The sequence below is a fragment of the Helianthus annuus genome, chromosome 15, assembly GCF_002127325.2.
Source record: "Helianthus annuus cultivar XRQ/B chromosome 15, HanXRQr2.0-SUNRISE, whole genome shotgun sequence".
Taxonomy (NCBI): Eukaryota; Viridiplantae; Streptophyta; class Magnoliopsida; order Asterales; family Asteraceae; genus Helianthus; species Helianthus annuus.
The window spans coordinates 48,364,716-48,371,745 of record NC_035447.2 but is presented as its reverse complement, the minus strand read 5'-3'; positions in this window follow the sequence as shown (position 1 = coordinate 48,371,745).

The window sequence follows — 7,030 nt, the reverse complement described above, 5'->3', positions numbered from 1 at the left end:
ACTTAGCTGGTAGTATCAGTTTTGTGAGTATATATGTCGTGTATTACGTTTATGCATGTGGAAATTCGCAGCACTTTTAATCTATCACACTATCACATATCAAACCTGTATACTCGCCAATACTTTTGTATTGACAAAGTTTTAACGTATGTTGCAGGTTTAGCCGAAGTTTACATCAAATCAAGCTAGGAAGTCTAGAAACTCATCTAAATTATAGGTTGTCGGATTTGAATTGTTCGAGAGGACAAGAAATCTGTGATAACTTATGTGATTGTATTGTTTGTTAGTATGGGATGACAAATGTAATAAATATTATCGCAATATAGTTGTTATGGATTCTCTTGAGCAATCTGATTCGCCTAGTGCCGCGCCCCGATGATTCCGCCATCGGTTGGGGTGTGACAGATTGGTATCAGAGCCATAACTATAGGGAATTAGGCAAAGTTTGAGACTCGACCTAGTCCGGGTCGATGTCTTAGAAAAATTGACCTAGTCTATAGTCTAAGTACCTACAGGCCGACTCTTACGAACTCGTTAGGGTTTGTTTGGGCCAACTTGCTACCCTCGATCCAATTTGTTGAAAGTTACAACTATTGTGTGAACACCGCATACTACAGCTTCACACAAAGAGCCTTTCCTAAGGCTAGAATGTTACTTAGCCTTTCCTAAGGCCGACACAATACACATGCTTTCAAAACTACTCGTACAATAAAACCGAGTGATCTAGTCGAGACCAGGTGTGAAAACCAAGAACTCTCGATAAGGTCGCTCACTCAGCGTATCTTCCTAGCACGAGAACTCTTCGTCGAGCCAGGAGTGACATCCGCATCTCGACAAAAGGTCTCCATTTCAAAATTCTAGTGGAACTCTCGAATTTAATTCGATGAGCGCCACCACCAATGGGAACGAAGTTGTTAAGCCAGGGGTGAAACCCATACCTTAATCAACTGTTCCACTCTATAAAATGGTTTACAAAAGCTCTCACCAAGGACACGACCATAACAACGACTCAGGCTGCGCGAAGACTAGAGAGACGAATGTTAGGAGCTGCATCCCAGTGGAAGCGTGAGTCCTCTAGGTCAACGCGTATGCCCGAACCTGTTGGTTATAGTCGGGTTACTTGGGTAGTCAACGCCTAAACACCCAAGGCATTCCATCTAAATTTTACGTGTATGGTTTACGTCTATGAGTTTTCAAATTTAAGCTTTACGATTTACCGATTTCTCGATTTATCGAATTTACGAACCTCGATTTACAAAGCGCACAACCTGCACAGCCATCGCAATCTAAAACAAAGACCGAATGATCGCAACAAAACAAACGCCTAAGTACTCGAATCGCTTACGCTATTTCTCTTGTCACGTCCTCACAAATTCTGAATCAATATCTATGTATAACCTACAACTATATCTATATATGTATTAAATACAAAACGAATCAATTATGTGAGAGTTTAGGAACCTAGAATTTTCCTATGTGGCTCCTATGTGTTAAAATAAATTCTATAACAAGTTTTGATCGAATCAAATCGCATCAAAAGCTCAAAAAATCATTATGATCGAATCTCATTCCGAATCCTACTGTCTAGATGCCTTCCAACAACTCGATCTCAAGACGAGTAGCTAGGAGAAGAGCCCAACGACGCGCCGATAAGAGGATTGCCTCGATTGTGACCAAAGAAGTGGTCAAGCTCATTCCTCAAATTGTCGCGCAAGCGCACTCTCAAAGCCACTCTCGAGCCCCGGAAGACGTCAAGACGGAATCTGCATTCCTCTACAAACACTTCAAAGCCTGTGATCCGATGCCTTTCACAGGTGAAGGAGATGTTTCTCAATTACTCCAATGGTTCGATGCCATCGAGGTTACCCTTCGTCAGAGTGGGTGCCCCGAGGACCTTCAAACTACATGCGCCACCGGAGTATTTCAATCACGAGCACTCGATTGGTGGACCGCCGAACGCAACAAACGTGGGATCTCCGCAGCTTACGCCCTCTCATGGGGCGAGCTGAAGGAACTCATGAAGGAAGAATATTGTCCTCCTCACGAAGTCCAGAAGCTAGAGAACGAATTTTGGGAAATCAAGCAAACCGAAAGTGACAATGCGTGCTATACAGCAAGGTTCAAACAGCTTAGCATAATCTGCCCAAGTCAAGTCGACACTCCAAAGAAAGCTATCGCGAAGTATATTCGTGGCTTACCAGAGTGTGTGGGTGATTTTGTCGAAGCTGCAAAACCTACTACCATCGAAGAAGCCTACCGTCTAGCCGCAGAGCTCAACAGCAAACGAGTCGTGGACGGATCCTTCTCCAAGAAGCCTGTCACACGAGCTCATCAAGCAGTCATCATCAACTCATCCGACGATTCCTTTGGAGAATCGGTCGATGGTTCATCTGACCGCGCCTCGGAGGATTCTTCCAAGAATCGCTCCGACAATGCCTCCGTTAAATCGTCAGGCGAATCCGAAGACGACACTGCATCAACTCAAGAAGCCCAACCGAGCCGCAAACGAAGGACCGTGAGCCCAGACTCTTCAACAACTGGACTGCCACAACCCGAACCTCTCCGATCAGTCCCAGTTCAGTCACAACGCGCTTACAATGGATCTCATCCCCTGTGTTTCACATGCACGTATCATCACCCGCTAGAAGCAAAATGTCGCTATTGCGCAAATTGCAACTGGTATGGGCATTATACGTCGCAGTGCCGTACAGGACCGTGACCTGGAAGGAAGTCATCAGCAACCGCCGTCTCCGCAAGTATCCACAACAACGTTATTTTGATCCTAATGTTGTTGTAATAATCCGACTTATCGCTATCATTTCTGGAACTTATTTCATATATCATCGTGTGTGGATTCTATTTCTCTTACAATCGAGCACTATCTAGACGCTAGCACTATGTACTATATTATGTATTTTATCCCTATAACACTCTTAGAACGAGGTACGGTATACGTGCAAGGGACAACTAATCACGGGTGCACACGGGATTATCTTGGTCAGTGCACGGAGATCGTAGTGAAGTTCTAATGGTGCCATAACGTTTAAAAGCACGGTCAAGGCCGTGTCAACAAAGTGTGACACCAAAGCACGGGGCATAAGTAGTAGGGGTGACGCGGGGGTACGCTTTACCATACTACCGAAACTTCGTGAAGAAAGTGCCATGTGGAGTTGGACGTTATTAGACCTATTATACTATTATGGTTAATTTGACACTCTACCATTAATCACAAGGCGTAACAAAACTAAACCGCATCACTGCGAGGCTTCTCGTAAGTCCGCGTACACAAATTGCCACATCGATGAACTTAGGTAAGTTCACCCCGAAGAGCAATTGGAGCAACGCGAGACTGGTCGTAAAGTCTAGAACGCAACTTAATCGCAGTTTTGCCGGATCAATCTCGCAATCAAATCATTCGATAAGTGGCTCGAAATCGCAATCGCATCATGTGTTTGTCTAGAAATCTCTAACGCTAGTTGTTGTCAATTGTGTGAACTTCTATCAGCTGGTGTGGATCGTCTATTGTGGATTCGCTAGACGAGTATCGAGAATCACTCGCCGCCTTCCACTCTTAACGCGCCTCGCACCTAATCCACCAACTCGATACTCTTATCATGGTTCGCTATTACTTATCAATGCACGCATTCTACGTGTCATGTTAGCGCACAAGACCTCGCTTCACGAGACGAAACTAACAAGGTAGAAACATGGTGATGTTTTGACCATATTAGTTGACTTTGTGGAAAAAGGCCGTGTGGGCTAGCCTTAGTACTATTCGTGGTGTAATCAGTTCAATCAATCGTCTATCACTCGCAACGCAACAATCGTCGCTTATCAATCTGTTGAAATCTATTGTCTATCGATGTTCGAATGTTACTTGGAAGTCATCGCAGGTGGTGTAATGTTAGGGTGCATGACATTGCTTCACAAGATAAAACTAATATGGAAACATGGTGTTTGTCATATTAGCAAGTCTTGTGGAAACGTGCCATGCGAACTTCGTGTGGAATCAAATCGAAATCTCATTTACCCGAATCAAAATCGTGTCATTCGTTGCCCAACCAAGCATACCATATCAGCGTTGTGCGACCGGACTACTCGCACCCGCTGCCTACGCTTGGTTTGCATCCAACTTATTTCTATTCAAAACTCGGTCTAGCACCTCATCGCTAGGATCAAGGGAATCGAAATTCTATCTGTGTCTTATCGGCACGCATGACACTGCCTCATGAAACAGAGTTAATATGGGTAAAGCATGGTGGATACGCCGCTGGTACTTCCTATATATAAGTGTTTAACCATATTAACGAACTTTTGTAGGAAGGTGCCACGTGGGGCCCGATGTAAGTTATTTTTCCATAGTATTAAGGAAAACCTATTTTTATAAAATTTTTACTAAAACCGTTGGACAAATGAAATTCCTTACAACATGGAGAAAACATTGAATCAGTTTGGCTCCGTGCCCAATGAAAATTTCATAAGTCCAATTCTTTTCTTAAAAACCTTTGCAATGACCGACAGGAATCTTCCCGAGAACGAGGGTTCGGCAGTCGAGTTCCGCTCGAACCCACGTTGTAGGAAAGTTTTCTTAAAACTTATTTTGCCACCTGATTCTTTTAAAATGTAAAACTCAAAACCTGTTATCAAATAACAAAACCCTCCACATAGCGCTGGTGTGGACATCAAAACGGTCGACACCGCGCCATGAGGAGATTTTTCTTAATTAACTTCGGAAATTAATCGAGTATTGGTAAGATTAAAACGCTATAAAATTGCTTTTTGTATGTGTTATCACTTCTAAGTAATCGAATCGTATGCTCTCTCTATTTTCACTCGCCAAATCGTAATCGATCGCTCGTTATCTAGACGCTAATAATCTCTACTCTCAATCGCATCAACCCTTACGACCCTACTATTGGATTAATTTCGGGACGAAATTTCCTAAAGGAGGGGATACTGTAACAACCCGCACCTTCGTGCGTTGTTACTACTCGACACACTCGTTACGCCTAGCACCGGAGATTCGGATCATAATGAAATCATACCAGTTATATCGCTAAATCGAAGTATAATCGAATAACTACGCATATTCTATCGCTATTACAAACCTATTTTGCATAACACTCACGATGATGTCGAATAAGGGCCTAATCTACCCTTCTCGACGAGCGTGAGGTGTCAAAATGTAAGTAATCGACGCTAACGAGGGCTATCGGGTGAGTACTATGACTCTAACCGTCATGACGATGATGGCAATAGGAGTAAGTAGTGCCCCGGTAGTCATCGTGGCACATCACATCGAAGAACGCACTCGAAGGCACGCGTAATTCGATCACCGCACTGAGAATTGGATACATAAATACGTATATACGGCCCTTTTGTGATTAATAATAATAAATAATTTAATAATTATATAAATATATGAAAATATGGCTCAAACCGTCAAAATCGCACCAAAAACGGGATCAAAAGGCTTCCGAACGGATCAATTCGATCAGGCTAGTCCAATTGGTCAGACCGGCCCAATCAGATAGGCCAGTCCGATCGGATGGACCAGCCGATCGGATGGGCCAGTCGATCCAGTCACTGTTTTGCCTTCCTTTCTTCTTCCTTGCCTATAAATACCCCTCCATTCACTCCCAAACACTTGTGTTGCTGCTCCTAACCGACCAAGACGCTCCAGCCCTCAAATCTCTCGATTTCTTCCGATTCTTGTAAGTTTTCGGCTCAAATCTTGTACTTTCTTGATCCAAATGCAATCCTTCATGTTTCTATCTTTCGAATCTCAATTTTTAACCGTGAAATCAACGGATTTGGGGTGTTCTAAGGTGATGTCACCACAAAGTTCTTCAAAGGTGATGTCATCCCATGAAGAACAACTCAGATTCGGATGATTTACATACGATTTTTCATGAATCTCAACCAAATCAGTGTTTTCCTATTAAGATGGTCATGGATCTGAGATGTTCTGACTGATTTCATCACAAGTTCTTATGAACTTCAAAGTGTTGACCTCATATCATCAAGAACAACTTAGATCTAGGGCATTTCCTAAGTAAAATCAAGGTTTTTACATCAGATCTATACATAAAAATGGTAAAACCAGAACTTAGACCGACCTCCTGCACATTTCTTAGTGTCGTGTTGGTCTAGGATCTGATTTCTAGCAATAAAATGATCGATTTCGGGTTAAACACGGAAAAACCGACAAAAACGACCAAATCTGACGAACGGGGTGATTCCCGGCCGATGAAACAGGTCGGAATTGACGGGATTTCAGTTGCTTAACACCTCATCGTAACGTCTCGACCCAAAACGCCGAAGAACGCTCGAAAAATCTTCGAAAACAGCCGAACAGAATGGCCGATCGAGCGGCCCAATCGATCGAGCGGACCAATCGATCGAACAGCCCAATCGATCGACTGGACCAGTCGATCGAGTGGCCCAACCGATCGAGTGGCCCAATCGATCGAACAGGCCAATCGATCGAGTGGCCCATTCGATCGAACAGGCCAATCGATCGAGTGGCCCATTCGATCGAACGGCCCATTCGATCGATCAGGCCCGTCCGATCGATCAGGCCCGTCCGACCGACCAGGCCCATCCGACCGACCAGGCCCACTCGATCGAGTGGCCTGTTCGACTGGGCCAGCCCAATTTCACTATTTTGTCCGATTTTAACCCAATTTCGCCCGATTTCACGCAAATCGATACCGTTTAACGCATAGTAACCTATCACTCACGTAAATTATCTGAAATCAGGATATTCTCCGGCACCGGTTCCGCAAACCTAACCGAAAACGCGCTGTGAGTATACTTGACCCCTTTTATCGAATTTTGGGTGTAACATACGTTCCATAAAAACCGAACTTATCAAACGAATGATTCAATTTGACAATTTATCACTTGCGAATAACTGTTTGCATAGATATACGTGATGCTAGTTACATGTATGCTAGGACTTATACTCGTGACGTCCCACCAACAACTAGTATAGTACTATTTCGCCCGACGGGGTCTAGTTATGCCA